Source organism: Cupressus sempervirens, chromosome 4, assembly GCF_028749045.1.
Source record: "Cupressus sempervirens isolate cs-2001-9-10 chromosome 4, ASM2874904v1, whole genome shotgun sequence".
Lineage (NCBI taxonomy): Eukaryota > Viridiplantae > Streptophyta > Pinopsida > Cupressales > Cupressaceae > Cupressus > Cupressus sempervirens.
This window is the reverse complement of record NC_143121.1, coordinates 504,555,873-504,575,187: the sequence shown is the minus strand read 5'-3', so window position 1 is coordinate 504,575,187 and position 19,315 is coordinate 504,555,873.

Sequence of the window (19,315 nt, the reverse complement as noted above, 5' to 3'; positions counted from 1 at the left end):
TGCGAAGAAATCAAGGAAAAATCCAATTAGAAAACCCTCGTTCCATTGATGAGAGAAATTAAATTCGGCAAGGGATTAGAGATTTAAAAGAAAATTTAATTTAAGGATTCGTATGTTAATCAAAATTTCCTATCAGATAATTTGAGAAAGGTTTGGTATTAAAATAGAAATTCTAAGTTGAAAATTCAAGAGGTTGGTGGTAAGTTTTCTATCAGGTCATATTGAAAATAAATAAATAAATAAATAAATAAATAAATAAATAAATATATAAAATTTTATACATGTATGGGGGGGTATTGGTTTGTTTATCTATTAAACAAGAATCTCCCTATATATATATATATATATATATATATATATATATATATATATATATATATATATATATATATATAGTGGTAGTCATTTTTGAAAGTTTTAATTAAAAAATTATATATATATATATAGATATATATATATGATTTTGGGGTGGGTGGGGTTTATACCCACTGCACCCCCATTCTTTTTATTCCCAGTGTCATCTGTGGCATAGGTTTGCGTGATCGCAGAGTACCTACGATCAGCAAACCCCATATTAATGAAGGCCTGCAGTGATAATGTAATTGCTTTTAAAGTTTGAATTGATGTTATTAAATTTTAATATTTATATGTTTTATTAATTGAATTGTATTTAATAATATATATCAGTAATAATATATCTTATTAAATATCATTTAATATATATATAATCATTAATTAACATTAATACTTGTTACGTTATAAATATTATATGTTTTTGTTAATGTATTATGTTTATATGTAATTAATAATTTAATAATAATTTGTTAATTATTATTAAATCAAAAGGAAATATTAGTATACATTAAAAGAATGAAGAATATGGTCATTACAGATTTATTAATAAGATTGCCAATATAACTTGTTATTAAATATTAACAAGTTATTATTGAACTATTAATATGAATATTAATGAATTGGATTATAGTTGACTTTTAACTTACAAAATTATTGTTAGTTAATCAATTGATATTCATTGGGTCGTTGATATGGATATGTAACTATTAATTAAATTAATTAATTAGAGTTAATTAAATTTAATTAATAATTAAGTTATGTAATAGAGTTTTAATTGATATGCTAATACCGATTCTTTTAACGAAGTTGTAAAGTAGTTACATCAAATTTGATAAGTCTTACTCTAATGACTTGAATAATGACCTTAGATATTTGAATGGTTGTTAGTGATGATTTAATTAAGAGACTTAAATTTTAGTGATATTTAATTGAGTTTTAATTAATTACTCTTAGAATAATAAAGAGTCATCGATTGTGTACCTATGTACATTATTAATTAATTTAATTATATGATTTAATTAATAAAGTATGGCGTTTAAAGTAAGACTAGTTGATTTTTAAAGTTATAATCTTCTTATCCGAAGATTGATAACTGGCTTTCTTATAATTTAAAAGAATAATGATCCTTTGATTATGTTTGGAGAAGTTGAATTAATATTAAGGAATAGTTATTCAATTAGTAACATTGATCTTAGCAAAATAAGGCAAATAATTTTATTAAGTGTCAATGAAGATTAGTTTAATGATTTAATAAGTATATATTTATCCTTCAGTTATTCTTAGAATATTATTTTAAATGATGGAGGGATAATCCTATGTTTTATTCGAAAATATATATGGGTTGACTTGGAGATTAAATGAAGAATCTTATACACCTGAAGTATACTTGAAAATGAAAACTAAAACCTCATATTTGGCTTAACCATGTGATTGCAAGAACAAACTAAAATATGTGTTTGTATTTTGTTCTTTATGCTATCCATGTTTGGGGTTTGGATGGTCCTAGAGTGTTGACCAATTAGGACGTCTACCAGAGGCTTGGGAGTTATGTGAATGTGATGGCATGTTGATGTTATTTAATCTTGATCTTTCTAAACCCAACCATGGTAATGTGATGGTATGCTCTATGAGATGTTTGTATTTATTGTTTGAAGCTAAGATTTATGTGTATGAGACACTTGAATTAACCATTTTTGAGTCACCTATCAGTCATACTTGGATTACTTTCCAGTCGCCATGATGGGACTGAAGTGTTGATTTATTCTTGATGTTGTCATGTTGTGACATGTTTTGACTTGACTATTTTGGAGTCTTCGATTAGTATTATTTTCTTTGAGATGCCTTTTTGGTTGCTTGTTGAGAACCGATGGATGTTGTGATTTATCATTGATATGGATATTGAGATTTATTTTGGAATACTATACGGTTGCCCAATGAGGACTGATGGATATTGTGATTATCATTGATACCTTTAGTTGCCAATATATAACTATTGTGGTCATGATTATCAATGGATTCTTTTTAGTTGCTCATGGAGATTTGATGTTCTTATTGTGGATTATCTTTTGGTATTTTTCCAATCTTTTGTATAGGATTGAGGTGATTTTATGATTTATGATTCCATGAGCCTAGGGTAGGTTATCTACTTGTAGTGTTGGGAAGTGGCTTGCAATGGGGGTCGAGGCCCTAAGTGGCTGCCAAGGTAACTCATTGTAAGTTATTTAATAAGTGAAAAAATTTACACTAAATGGGGATTAAAATGAACCTAATAAGATAATTGTATGTTCTCGCCCATGCCTTGAGTGCTAGTAGAAACTAGGATGAGAGTAGAGAGAATGCTTGGTTGCGACCTTGCATTCCATAGTATGCCTCGTCAGTATGAGAGGATACTAGTGGCCACATAGGGATCACTAGGGGGCTGGGGTCTATTGAGAGACTACCAAGGTAACTCTAGCATGATTCGTGCGATGACACTTTCCTGCTTACATAGTAGGTTTCCTACATATCTTTGTTGTATCTCTAGGAACTAGATGTTAGTCTGTGTGTTGGAACCTTTGAGATAGAATACTTTTAGGATTCCTAGATTTAAAAGAGGATTTGTGTTATGTGATTAGATATCCTGTTTGAGACTTGAGACTATCTCCTCCAGGGCTATCTTTGTTGGCATTTACCTTCATTATGTTCTTGGATCATTATGATGGATGTTATATCTTGTGATGGATGTAATTATTGACATGTTTCTTTATATTGATGATTAGCATATGATAGGTGATGTTATCTACTTTGTAGGATCATCTTATGCTTTATTCTTGCTTGTTAGATTTCTTTATGCATATTTTCTAGCATGTTAGATTTCCTTTTGCATATGTTGTAGTATATTTTAGGAGTGACATCCCTACTATGATAATGCCGATGATCTCTTTGGTGACTTGGGTGTTACGTGCAGAGGGATGGCTAGGGCCCACGATGGTCTAATGATGCTATTAATGGTTGGGAGGAACCACACACTTAGTTGAGTTTTATGATTGATGGTTATCTTTTACAATGGTTGTTAAATCTTTATTGATGGATGGATGTACCATGTATGTTAATAGTTTCATTTACTTTATAGAACTTGTATCATGGATTCGATGAGGATGATGTATCTTTATTTTTACATATGTTTAATCTTTTAAGCTTTTCATACCCTATGACATGTATAGTGGATGATTGAGCATTCCAAATTTAATTGCCAAGAGGCATTCAGAACAAATGTATATTATGGACATTGGACTTTTAATTATTCTTTCATGTGGATGTGGTAGTTGTTAGACTTAGTATTAATTAGATTAAATGTGACTCAACATCTTGGGATCCTTAAGGAGTGTAACTTGTTATGTATACTTTTTGGTTGAATGTGTGTATTGCTTTTGCTACTATGTGTTTGATATGAATGGTTTATCTTTCATGATCTTTAAAAAAAAAAATGTTTGGAAAAATTAGTAAAATTTTAGGTTAATTCTTTTGGGTCCCTTGGCGGGGCGTTACAACAACTATTCCTATTTACCAGTATTATACTTGTACATGCTGATTATGGGCCTCTAAATCCACATACACTTTAACATGATCTCACATGCTAGAAACGTCCCGAAATGAACATGAGATTGTCCATCTAGTATGATCCAACAAATCGATCCATTGCCTTCTAACTCGATAAGATTTTTCTACTCACTATCACTAGTATGAAGGATTTAATCTAGATGAATGAAAAATTAACTAAGATGTATGCAAGTTAATCTAAGAATAATATAAAAATATTAATCTAAATAGATGCATCATAATCTATATGAGAAAGAATGTGAAAGCAATGAAGTTGTGAATGCAGTATGCTTGAGTAAACAAATTGGCATTAATTTGATATTATTCATGCGCATCCCCTAAAATGAGAGGTTAAAGGTTTCTTATATAGAACCAAATAATTTGATCAATGGTCAAGATCAAATTGAATGAATGGTTGAGAATAAAGATGAGATTCAATTAGAATAAAAAATTCCCTTATGAAAAGGAAGTTAATTGATCACTTCTAAGTGTAACAAGGAGTTAACTAATCTAATTCATTTTTTGATTTTAGTCCACTTAGTGTTTCCAATTCTAAACTGAAGAGAGAATACAATAGACGATATTTGATTTAAAAAGTTAAATATGACCTCATAATTGAATAATCTAATTAATTGAATAATTAAATTCAATAATTAGAATGAGGGTGTATTAATTAAATAAAATATATTTAATTCCTCATGTGTATTAGCTAAAGAGGTGATTTTAATTTAATGAAAATACTAAGACTTTAATTAAAGTAAACTCAATTAATAGGTTTAATTTAGCTAATTCAATTAGTATTTAGTAAATAAACAAAGTATGTGACTAATGCAGATTAATTATTTTCTGCATTTGACACTTAGGCCAAGTAGAGATTATTGAAATCAGAATTGTCTAGTACAATAGGACTTTAAGTAAGATTCATAAATCGAAATTGCTTCAAAATATCAATGTGCTAATTTAGGGGTATTACATTTCCCCCCCTTTAAATAAATGTGTGAGCAACATGTTGATTCAATGAAATCAAAAGTTTGAGAATATAGACCAAGTGAGATTGATGATATAAAGATCAATTGATGAGCTTTTAAAGGTTATCTCCAAAATGAAGCTTATCCTTAGGGAATCTAGATAAAACACCTAGATACCAATATGAAAGAACAAACATTATCAAACTTCACAGAATGAGACTCAATTCTTAGGAGTCAAGGTTAGATTGCCCTGATACCTATCCATTAGAAGCTGACAAGATTAATCATGATTTATAGAATTATCCCAAGAATGAGGCTTAATCCTTAGGATTCAAGGCTAGATTACCCTAATACCTATCCATTAAATGGTGATTGAAATCAAGAATTTAGAATTATCTCCAGAATGAAGCTCAATCCTCCAAAGTCTAGATAGAATACAAGAACACTAGTCCATAAAAAGTGAACAATACCTAATCATGAGTCATAGAATCATCCCTAGAATGAGGCTTAATCCTCAGGAGTCAGGGCTAGAACGCCCCAATACCTATCCATTGAACTATGATATGAACTATTATAAGTGTGATTAGCTAATCAAAAGATGAGATAGATGACATATGATGCTAGATAAAAGAAACACAGATGCCCCAAGTGAAAAGATGCCCTAGTGATCATGACATAATATTCAAATTAAGTTGAAACTGGTTTTAAAAGATTCAATGGTGTAATCATCCTACCCCCTTGGGAGAAAAATCAAAAGATGACACACCAAACTAGTGATGCGGAGGGATAGATTGGAAGACATTGAAGTGATTAGAGATGGAGAAAAATGTGGAATAGATTAGAAGAGCATGAAGAAAATTTTGAGTTGATTCAAAGTTATTTTCAGGTCTATTTGACCAAGTTTGACTTTGGTTTATCAAAGTTGACCAGAGTTGACTTTTCCTAAAATTTTGTAAAATTTGAAGGAATATGTGATTTGAAAATATTCCAAGATTCACAAAGTGTCAAAGAAAATGGATTACATAAGCATTTACTTGCGTTGGTCCCAAAAAGTTAAATTGTGTTTTTGAGTTATGTGTGTGTTAGATTTTGAATTTGATCGTAAAAATGAGTTTAGAACAGCCAAACGAGCCAAGGGGGTGATTTTCATGTCAATCAGAGCATTTTGATAAAATTAGGTCAAAACCTATATAATGTCCCAAATGGTTATTTTCAAATTATTTGTGCATTTTCTCTTTTGTGGAGAAAAGAGCCCTGAGGAGATATCATGGTGATCCCAGTGTATTCTCACTAATTTGAGCATTTGAGGTGACATAGCCAGCTGATAGACTATGAACCTTCAGTGAGTAGTCGATTATCCACCTTTACATTGAAAATTTTACACATTTTTGTCAATTTTTTCATCTTTTGAAATGTTTTAAGTTTGTTGTCATTGTGTCTCACATAGAAACCCAATTTTTCACATGAGCCTATAGGAAATCTCGCTCGAGGAAGTACTAGTAGGGTTATTTCTTGCATAGGGCATAGGGTTTCCACACACATGAGGTACCAATCTCTCATGTGAGAGACCCTAAATCCAATAGCTTTTCAATTGTAATGTTGAGTTTCTTTGCATGATTGAGTTTCATCACTGGATTCAGTAAGGAATCTTGTGCAAGGAAACCATAGCTTCATGCAAAAATGTGAAAAATTGCACGATAATCTAAAATCTTGCGCAAAATTTTGGTGTTATTTGCAAGAATATTTTGTCAAAAACATGTTTTAAATTGTTGTTTCACATTGTCATCAATGATTGTTACATGTATGCTATATGTTTTAGTGCATTTAATAATAGTAAAATGTTTCATATGGTAGATATTGATCATGTTATTATTATTTTCATGTTTGCAGGTTAGCTTTCTAGATACCTCATTCAGATCTCAGTATCCCCCCATCTAGGCATTGATTCATCAGTTAGATGCCATAAATATGACACATATTGATTCCCTTGGCCTCTTACATCTTTGTGATATCCCCAATCTGTGGGTGAATCATAGGTTACTAACAACACTTGTTGAGAATTTCCATTTGGAGATGAAATCTTTCCATTTGCCATTGGGAGAGATGACCATCACACTAGAGGACATCTATAAGATTCTAGAGAGACCTTTCAATGGGCTATGGGTTGAGTATGACATACATCCATGGCTGGGTACCTTGGAACCGAGGGCCATATTTTAGAAGGATCTCATTATGGATAGAGCCATTCCATGGAAGGAGGTTGTGTAGACATATGGTCCCACCCATAGATTGGTGGTGGTACTTGGAGTATTCTTGAGTTTCTTTCTGATGCCTAATAGAGGTTAGCATGGGCTCAAGTGTGGATGGGAGTGGATGCTACAAAGGATGTTGGAGGAACCAACACATTTTGGATGGGACTAGTGTATGTTGGCCCACATGTATCATGAAATGCATGAGGTATTCTATAAGGAGAAGAAGAGCATGGTAGTAGGAGTTTATGGTCTACAAGTATGGGCATGGGATCACTTGCCCATTACGATGATAATTTGTGCTAATATGAGGTAGGATCATGAGTTGTACATCTATAGATATCGAGGACAAATGACCTAGATAGCTCTAGGTAAGACTGAGTAGTGGCAAGGTCAGCTTGACAAACTAGTGGAAGTGGTATGGAAGCCATGGAGAGAGGGAGAGGCATGGGATGATGCATGAGTGGAGCTTGGACACATGTTTGCCTCTCAACCATTGATTGGTTGCTCAATCTAAGTGATTAAGAGATTTCCCTTGACATAAGTATGGAGAGAGTAGGATCAACCATAGTTAATATCTAAAGAGTATTACACCTACACCCACTTTGCCTCAGAGGTGGAGAAGGGGTGGTCTATCAGATTGGGAATTAGAAGATCAATGATTAACATGTGCTCCATTGCCATGGTGCATTGGGATTACATTTTGATAGTTATAGATAAGGCAAAGACTCCAACATATGGGAAACATTTTGTGAGTCATCCCTTTCCTTGATTCACAAATCCAATGGGGATGGTAGTGTCCTTATAGCTTGTGTAGACACCATAGTAGTAGCTACAACAACAACCATAGCAGTAGGGTTTGAGACTATGGATGATACAAGTGAAAATCCCTCCTCATTAGATGAGATTGGATCTAAATGTTGGTGGAAGTGGGATAGGACATAGATATCCTTGGGATGAGATGGGTACTTTGGGTGCCATTGGTGATGATGCATAGAGGCCACATGTAGAGGAGCAACCATCTTAGTAGGTTGAGTCTAGAGTTGGCAATTAGGAGATACAGGATTAGTTCCTACTGCCAAGCCATAGGGTGGAAACATCCTAGAATAGGCTTAGGACACCCTCAGGAGAGTGAGAAATTGAGTCTAGGTAGCACAATGACAATTGGGAGACCTTCAGATCTAGATTGTAGTGAGAGACATGTATATTAGAGTAAGAGTAGGAGAACTGCAAGCTATGAGAGCCGATGAAGAGACATCAATATGGGGCTTGATTGTAGTTAGCAAGAGTACTGTATTATTATGTAGCTAATGCTAGGGTAGTTCTAGATCCATCAAAGTAGGTGTCATGATTCATGGAGTATGTGAGGAAGTTAGGAGGTGCATGTCCTCTAAATAGAGAAAATGTTCCTCCCCCTCCTCCTCCACTCAAGGATGGAGGAGAGGCATAGAGTTAGCTATTCTCTTCTAATTTTATTTTGGTTATGTATCAATTGGTGTATCAGCACCATTTTGTATCATTTTGAGATCGACAGTGCTCGAGTAACATGCATTTTTGTATCGATGTACACTTCACTCCATTGGAGATATTTATATATATGAGATCTTTAATTTGAGCATCTTTTCATGTGTCACTTTTTTCTCTTATAGTTTGTCATACATGAGATGTTAATGATATGACTGATTGAATGAAAATTGATATTTTGTATAAATGTAGTATAGATGAGATAAATATGAAAAAACATATATGAAATGCAAAATGTGAATGAACTAAAATCTAATGCAAGTTTCAATTTTGTTATCAGTGACATGTATCCTGTGAAAATCAAGAGGAAAAAACAAGGAGTTGAATGCTTGTGCAGTCATGGAGAAACATGATATTTTGAAGAAACCAAAAACCTCTCATGCTAAAAGATACAAGTAAAGCAGTGATCAAAATGTACTCCTATTCAAGTGGAGTATGAAATGAAACTCTATGCTAGATGTGTCCCTAGGTCTAGTTACTGAACTCATAAAATTATCATCACCAAGTGTTTAGTTCAACCCACAAATGTCATACAATTCACATTGACATTGCAATCACGAGAATATTAATACGATATGTTCTTAGTTTTATCAAGATTTAATGTAAGCATTAAGGCACAAGAAGCCAGAATGACCAGAACATTTGTCCCTTTGATGTAACAAGCTAATCATAAGCATTAGAGCATAAATGCTAGGATAATGAGAATGTTTCTCGCATCAAAATGCACTAGACACACAAGAGATCCTTCTTATGCTAAGTATTCAAGAAAGATTTTGTCCACAATGACCCTTGCATTTGTAACCTGAGACATAAATATGTTAAGTATACTCATAGTGACCCATACATTTACTTAGAAGGATGAGTATAGTATTTACTATTGCAAAGAGAATTCACTCAAACAAGCAAGGAGAAGAACCAACCTCATTGAAGTATCCATATAAAATGAATCAAGATACACATGTCCATCCAATCTGAGATAAAGGCTCTTATAGTGGACACCCTTTTTATATGGATGTTTTAGATAATTGGAACTAAACCATCAAACATAAAGTAAAGAAAAGATCATGCCCCCAATCCTCGCTTCTCTAATCAAAAGAGACATCCTTGAGCTTCTCAAAGGAAAATGATAAAGTAAAAAAAAGAAAAACAAGAAAATAAAATCTCAGCATAACACAAACCATGTCAATGTTTCCATTTCAGTGTTAGTGTTATAGGATTGATGTCAAGTGTTGATGTTCAAAATCATATGTGAAAGAAGTCTCTTCAGTAGGAGGATGACACTAGATAGAATCTGGAAGGACAATTGGTGACTAACATCAAAGAGAATTCTTCCTTGAGATGAATCTCAATGGTGAAGCTATTGAGAATAGGTAGACATAGTTAGGACAACCAGTGACTGACGTGAAAGAGATCTTCTTTGAGAGGAATCTCTATAATGAAATAAGTGATAGTAGATAGATGTAGTTAGAACAACTAGTGACTGACACAAAAGAGTTCTTTGAGAGGAATATTAATAGTGAAGCAAGCAATAATAGGCAGACGCAATTAGAACAATTGGTGACTAAAGCTTCAAAGATCTGGTTTGAAAGGAATCTTTGTAGTGAAGCAAGCAACAATAGGAAAACATAGTTAGAATAACTGGTGACTGAAGCTTAAGAGATCTTCCTCAAGAGGATTCTCTATATTGAAGAAAGTGACAATAGGCAAATGCAGTTTGAACAACTAGTGACTGAAGCTTAAGAGATATTCCTTGAGAGGAATCTCTATAGTGAAGCAAGTGACAATAGGCAAACATAGTTAGAACAATTGGTGACTAATGTGAAAGATATCTTCTATGGAACTATAGGGTGTTTCCCCCAAGACTATGAAAAGATTTAATCCTTGGATGCATGAGTGAAAGTAGCAAATGGAAGAAGGAAAGCAATAGTACAAGAGCCAGAAGATGCACTACAAAATGTAGCATTTGAAACAAGAGGTACCTGTTTACTAGGTTTTCACCTTCTTAGAAAAGATTCTATTTTTTCTACCATGATGCCTATTTTCTAGGCTTTCATCAATGACACTTTTTCTTTTTTTTTTCAATTTTTTTTGTATTTTTTCAAATTTTCACTTTTTTATTTTTTCAATTTTTTAAAAAAACTTTTTTTTGGTATTACCAAGGTGCCTTTTGCTAGGTTTTCACCAACATAATAATTTTTTAGGACATTTAAATATGTACAAAGAGCTTTTGAAAGCATGTCAGCTATAGAACCTCTTGAGATGGAGAGTGTTGATCAACTCCTTGGACAAGTCTCCCTCAGTTGTTGAAAGTTGATAAGCACCAGATCCAAATAGTATAGTAACTATGTATGGACCAAGCCAGTTGGGTTTAAACTTACCTTTCTACATCCATTTTTGTTGATTCTTAGGGCTTTCCCCCAGAATGAGGTCACCCACTTGGAAGTCATGTGGATTGACTTTCTTTCTGTAGTTTTTAGACATACACTTTTGATAAGCTCAGAGATGATCACACAACACTTGTCAACAGAGATGATCACACACCACTTGTCAACACTCATCTAGAAATTATAGCTCTTGAAGCCAAGATATTCTATAGTCATCATCATTAATGAGGCCTTTCATAGAGATTCTCAAAGTAGGGATCTCAAACTCAATAGGAAGAACAACATATGCTCCATATACCAAAGAAAAGGGTATTGTTCCTATTAGATTTCTCATGCTAGTTCTATAAGCCCATAAAACTGGATTAATTTAATGGTGCTAGTCCCTTTTAGATTTTTGGCTATGCCATCTAAGATCTTAAGGATAGCCTTGTTAGATGCTTTTTCCTAGCTATTACCCTAGGGGTAATAAATAGAAGACCAATGCTGCTTGACTCTAAACTTTGGGCACAACTCTTTAAGATCCTTATTTTTAAACTATCCTTCATTGTTAGTAATAATAGAGGATGGTACACCATACCTACATATGATGTAGTTAAGAATGAAGAAAGCTATAATTTTTCCATTTTCCATAGAAAGAGGGACTACTTCCACCCATTTAGTGAAGTAGTCTATAGCTATGATAATGAACTATGACCATTTAAAGAAGACAGATGAATCTAACCCACTAGATCAAAGGCCCATTGTTGAAATGGCCACATCATGATAGATGGAATTAGCTCACTTTCTGGAGCATGAATTAGATTTCCATGGAGTTGGCATTGTTTGTAGAACTTGGCATATTTAATTGCCTCTTGCTCCATATTTGGCCAATAGTAACCAAATTTGATAAGTTTACAAGCTAGTGTTAAGCCATTAGAGTGAGATTTGAAAATACCTTCATGTACATTGATTAATGTGCATTTGGATTCATTGGGTTCTAGACACCTAAGGAGTATTCCATCAAGACCTCTACTAAACAAGCTGTTAACAATAATAACATATTGTGATGCTATGTAGATTAGGTGACAATTTTTGTTCTAGGTTAGATTGTCCAGAATTATTTGGTCATGTAGGTAAGAATAGATATGATGGTAGTGAGTCAAATCATGTCCTACAATAGAACATATCATCCAGGATTCAAGTGAATTATAAGAAGGTTAGAGTAACGTTTCCTCCAAATATTCATTTTTAAATCATTCTCAAGCATGTATAGCATGGAAGTGAGAGTAGCCATTGCATCAGCTACCTTATTGTCTATTCGAGGAGTTTATTGAAAAGTGACATGAGCAAAATATCTCTTTAAATCATCCACCATTCATTTATATAAGGTATCAACTTCTCATCCTTTGTTTGATAAACATCATTGACTTGGTTGATTATGATTTGTAAATCACCAAAGATTTTCAATTCATCTACTCCCCATTCAATTGCAATCTTCATGCCATTGATTAGGGCTTCATATTCTACAATATTATTTGTACAAGGAAATATAATCTTGTATGCCTTAGGCAATGAGTACTTCTGTGGTGTTATGAATAAGAAGATGGCACTAGATCCTTTTTGTGTAAAGGAACCATCAAAGAAAATCACCCAGGTTTGATGTGTTAGCATTAAAATAGATTCACTAGGAAATTCAATATCCAATAGTAGAAGACTTTGCATTGACATGTCTTCCAATTGATCAGCAATTGCCTATCCTTTGATAGCCTTTTGTTCAATATATATAATATCAAACTCACTTAGTATCATGACCCATTTGGCTAAACTCCTTATTAGAGCTTCCTTGCTAAGTAAGCATTTTAGTGGAACAATTTTGGCAACTAGTCGCATAGTGTGAGAAAGCATGTAGTGTCTCAACTTTTGAGAAGAAAAGATGACTGCCAAGTAGGCTTTTTCAATGATGCTATAGTTTAGTTCATAAAAAATCAATGTGTGACTGAGCTAATAGATAGCTTGCTCCTTGTTATCATTATCCTCTTGAGCTAGCAAGATACCAAGAGATAACTCTATTGCTAAGATATACAAAATGAGAGGCTTCCCATAAATAGGAGGCATCAAGATTAGTGGATTAGCAAGATATTGTTTTATCTACATTAAACTCTGATCACAATCTTTGTTCCAATCATATTTTACACCTTTATGTAGAGTCTTAGTAAAAGGTTGTGACCTATCTGCTAATTGTGAAATGAATTTGTGAATGGATTGAAGTCTTCCTTTCAACCCCCTCATTTGACTAATATTATAGGATGAAGGCATTTCCATAATTTCTTGAGCTTTTTCTAGGTCCACCTTGATTCCTTTTGCAGAGAGAATATAGTCCAATAACATCTTAGAAGTTACACCAAATGCACATTTCTTCGGGTTTAATCTAAGTCTAAACTTCTCCATATGATCTAGGATTGGTCCCAATTCTTGAAGATGAGTTTTTCATTGTGTACTCTTGACCAAGGTGTCATTGATATAGTCCTCTATTGTCTTATGCATCATTTCATGGAAGATTGTTGTAACTCCCCTTTGATATGTGGCACCAAATTTTTTTAGATCAAATGACATCACATTCCAATAGAAGGTACCCCATGTGCAAGTGAAAATAGTTTTCTCTTGGTCTTTTGGTATAATTTTAATTTGATTATAATAAGAAAAATCATCCATGAGTGAGTACATTTCATATCCTACTATCATATCCATTATCATATCAATGTTGGGAAGTGGAAAATCATCCTTTGGACATGCTAAGTTTAGATCTTGAATTTTTTTACAAGATCAGATAGACTTATCATGCTTGGAGACTAGAATAATGTTTGAAATCCATTCAGCATATTCAATAGCACAGATGAAACTAGATATTAGAAGCTTTTCTAGTTCAACTTTAACAAGTAATACCCCATGAGGATGCATTTTCCTAAGCTTCTATTTTATGAATTTTACTCTAAGTGCAATAGATAAATGATGCATTATGAGATTAGGATCCAAGCATGGCATGTTTGAGTAGGTTCATGCAAAATTATTTTTTTTCTTGAAAGAAGGCAATAAATTCTTGTTTTACTTCTTCAAATAAAGATTGTGCAATGTGTATCATATGAGGATGTTTCGTTGTTCCCAAGTTGATTGGTTGTGTTGGTTCTATCAATATTGATGATCTCTCCTAAAAATGACTAGGAAGTGCATCAAATATCTCATCTTTAGGCATCACAAAGACGTTTTCACCTTTGGATACATCTTTTATTTTACTATTTTGGGTTCCAATACTGCCACAATATGGTTTTCAACATCAAACCTTCTAGTTATTTTTCTTTTAATTGTGCGACTAAGATATTTGATGTCATCTACAATCATATTGATACTCTATTCACTAGTGGAGGACATTTCTAGTTTGACAACATTTAAATAGTAGGAAAGTGCATAGTCATTCTGAAATATAGGGACTTCACTAGATGTATTGGGATTCGAGTCTATGAGCTCGAGATATGTGAGTGAGAGATATGTGGTAGGTTTGATGGTGTTCATAATATAGTCATCAAATGCTTGGACAAGTAATTCAATAACTAAAGTGATTTTGTCCAAAGGTATATTTGAATGCCTTTGAGTTCTAATGATATTAATTAAAAAATTGTTGACATTAGTAGGATGGGACTCATTTGACCAAACCCTATATTGTTCACCCATTTTAGGCTGATTTTCATATATGTGAACTTGATCCGCATCCTTTTCTAGAGTTTCCTTTAAGAGAGAATCAAATTTGTGCTTATGAGAATCTGTGCTACATGGAGTCCAACTATAGAATTCCCCAACAGTGATGGGAACCCATTCTCCACTTTCATTATCATCTTGATTTTTACAAAGCTGTTCAACAACTATAGTTTGAATAGACTCTCCTTGTTCCTATTGAGTATGGGGAGGATCAATAGTGTTTTTAGAAGAATCATTGTCAACATCCATAGTACAAACACATGGTACAAAGTCATCTAGTTCTACAAAGAACTTGGCAAGATCTAATGGAATTGGATAAGGAAAAGTATCCTCATCATCAGATCTATTCTCATGATTATTTGAATCAGTTTTTTACTCATGTTTAGATGAAATTTTAGATTCTAGTATAAATATACTAATCCCTAGATGAAAGGGAATATTCTTGAAACCTAGACCTATTGTATCCCGAGACCTTCTAGATATTGCTTGGATAGGATCAATCCAGCCATTGTTATGTTGAAAATAATTTATTAATTATGTATTATCTTTGATGTTACACAAAATATTATATCATTGCCAATAAACATATGTTGAGCTCACTCAGGCGATGAAGATAATTTCCTATGTCTGCCAAGCATTCCAAAATTTGCCTAGTTCAAAAGACAATGTCTACCAAGTTCACTCGATCGTCAATGGAAAGTCTGAAGAAGTTGAGTGTTGACTAAAATCACTTAGATAATAAAGAAAATGTTTGATGGAACCAGTGTTAACTAAGCTCACTCAGTTTCCAAAGGAAATTTTTGAATATGTATTGTTAACCAAGTTCACTTGGTTAACACAGGAAAATCATTTCTAAGTTAGTGTTTACTGAGCATGGTTGGCTAACAAAGGATTTTCTTGTTTTGGCATACTGAGTTCAATTATTTTAGTTGTTGGTTGTAGGTGACTAAGGAGATGAATATTAAGTATTCTCTATTGTATTCAAGTTGAGTTGACAATGTGTAAGATATGAATATAAGGTCAAGATGAGGATTGAATGTGTGGAACATAAAAGCTGCAAAGATACATTCGATTAGGAAGGATCAAGTATTCAAGCTAAAACTAAGATCTATAACCAGTAATTTAGCTGCATCAAAAATTAGGTCATTTCATTTTTATTCTCTAACCATTGTAGCAGTGATCAAAATATCTTAATAGAGTTGGCTTAACAACTATTTGTAAATCCTCTAAGAAGGTGACATTTCTAGATTGAAGTATCTAAAGAGCTCTAACAAGGCCACTCCTAATAGGGTGATTGAATCATCTAATAGAGTCACACCTAATAGTGTGCTTTTTAACCTTTAACCTTTAACCTAATAGACATTTAGGCCAACTCCATTATCAATGAGTGCATCATGGACACTTTTTGGATGTATCATAACTTCAATGTGCAACATTTGGTTATGAATATGACTCAATGATGTTGTGATTTGGAGCCTAATTAGACTTAGAAGTTTATTTGATGCAATTTTCTCCCCATATTATTTCTACAGGGATCAAGGGGCAACACCCCTATGTGGGTTTTCAGGGGTAGTCACCCAAAACCAAAAATGACCTTATATTGTAAAAGGTGTTAGCTGCTATTTTTCTATTACTGTACCCCTAATTTTGTAATCATGTTGTAACCATTAGATAATAATAATATTGGACTTGCTATTGTTGGATGTAGCCTAGGGATTGCATGAACCATGTTAAATCTTGGCGACTTGTGTTCTATGTGTGATCTATTATTTTATGATATTGGTTATATTTGCATGTAACTATTATTTCTATATCAGGTTAATCCTAATAAATGGTATCAAAGCGAGATGGTTGTTTTTTTTTTAGCTAGATCGTCCTCATTTTTTTAGTGATCCTTTACAGGAAGATCTCATGGTTGAGTGGGGGTCTCATGGTCAAGTCAGAGTGATGGAAGATGAGGGTAAGGTGAGGGTTGAAAAGTTTAATGGGAAAAACTTTTAGTTATGGAGGATGCAAATGGAGGACTATCTCTATCAGAAAGATTTATGGAAGCTATTGGAAGGAAAAACTAAAAACTAAGGAACTATGACAAATGAGGAATGAGAGACTTTAGAAAACAAGGCACTTGGAAGAATTCAATTATGCCTAGCACCATTAGTGACATTTAACATTACAAAAGTGAAGACAATGGAAGAGTTGATGGAAACCCTAGCAAAATTGTATGAAAAGCCCTTTGCTTCAAATAAGATATTTCTTATAAAGCATTTATTTAATATGAAAATGGAAGAAGGTGGATCTATTTCAAATTGTTTAAATGAGTTTAATACTATTACTAGTCAATTATATTATGTGGGTATTAATTTTGATGAAGCAATTAAAGCTCTCTTGATTTTGTGTTCTTTGCCTGGAATGACTTGGTAATGGCTATGAGTAATTTTGTTTCTGGATCTAATACTCTAAAATATGATGATGTGATTGGTGTTATTTTGAGTGAGGAAACTCATAGGAAAACCTTAGGTGGATCTACATTAGGAAGTTCTTTGAATGCACAAATCAGAGGTAGAATGACTAAGAGAAGAAATAATTCTAGAAATCATGAAAAATCAAGAGGAAAGTCAAAGAAGAAGAGGTCTCCATCCAGAGGGCTGGGAGATTGCAAGTACTATGGTAAAATAGGGCATAAGAAGAAAGATTTCTAGACTCGAAAGAACAATAAAGGAGATAAACTAGAAGGGAACAAAGAGAAAAATGTGGTAAGTAAAAAATTTGAAGAGGATGCTTTGCTTCTATCTTTAGAAAGTGTTGATGATTCATGAGTTTTAGATTTTGGTACTTCATTTCATGCTACACCTCATAGATGTTATTTTATTGATTATTTCCAAGGGGATTTTGGGCTTTGTTTATTTGGAGGATAATGAATCTTGTCAGATTGTTGGAAAGGGAAAAGTTAAGATTAAGTTATAGAATGAGAATCATTGGCTACTACATGAAGTAAGACATGTTCCAAGGTTGAGTAGGAATTTAATTTTAGCAGGCAACTAGGGATGAGGGTTGTTTAGTTACTTTTAATGATAAAAGTTCAAAGGTTTCAAAAGGTTCCCTTGTAGTAGCAAAAGGTGTGAAAGTAAACACCTTATATCTTTGTATAGGTCATATTGTTCCTTCTACTTGATTGTTTCAGAAAAAGATGAATGTTCAAGAACAGTTGTTGTAGTTGAGCAGGGAGAAAAAATTGCTATTGTACATTCTAATACAGTGTTGTCACACAACAAAATTTGGCATATGATTGAGAAAGGTATGAAATTATTCCATTCAAAGAAAGTTTTACAAGGTCTAAAATGTGTTAATATAGATTTCTATAAAAGTTGTGTGTATGAAAAACAAAAGAGAGTGAGTTTTGTAAAGACTCAGAAGGGAAATAAAAGTGAGAGATTAGAGCTTGTGCATATAGATGTATGGGGACCAACTTAAGTATCTTCCCTTGGTGGATCTCATTATTATGTTACATTTATTATAATGCAACTAGAAAAGTATGGGTTTATTTCCTTAGATAGAAATCTGATGTATTTCAAACTTATAAGAAATGGAAATGCTTGGTTGAAAATGAGACTAGTAAAAAGACTAAAATGTCTCAGATTTGATAATGGTGGCAAGCGTAGAGACCTAAATCTAATTACACCACTAGATAATCATATTTAGTCATCTCCTAGGACATTATTGATTAAATATTTACTATTTAATTAATTAATCATCATTCCCTAGTTAATTTATTTATTTAAATAACTATAGCCCAATTGATAGAATCAAATGATCACCCAAAACCAATTTATCAATTAAATCCCTATTCCTCTATGAAATTGGATAAATCATCAAATCTATTCAATTTAATTTCATACTCCCATTTTATTGAATTAATTATTTAATAAAATATCTAAAATCCTAAAAACCTTTCCTAAACCCTATCCTAATCCCAAATCCAGCCCATTCACCCATACTAACCTCACTTAACCTCCTAACTAACCTATCCCATCAAAGCTAAATCACTCACCCCTAACCACCCTTCTAAGCTAATCCTAATCCCCTTCTAATCATCTGCACAATCATAAACATGGGTTAAGACTTGCTAACCCAAGCCAAAGTCAACAAACTCAACCAAACCTCTTACATCCCCAAAATATCTCTTACATCCCTCTTACATACTCAACCTCCCTCATTACTCCTTTTACCAACCCTTATCCTATCCTCTCACACTCATTCTCCTTGTGACACCTATCACCTCTCCATTGGTGCTAAACAAGCACAATCCTTGTGCTCCCTTTTGAGTGCATCCTGACCCTCCATTCCTCCAAACCTTGGCCTATAAATTTAATCTCCTCCCTTCAAAAATTATCCACCTTCCATGCAAATTTATAATTCTATTTTGAGAGCACATAAACTACCAAAATACCATTATAATGTTGGAATCACTCCATGAATCCATTGTCAAAACCTTGCTTCATTCACTCCACTCATCCATGTAAAGCTTGAG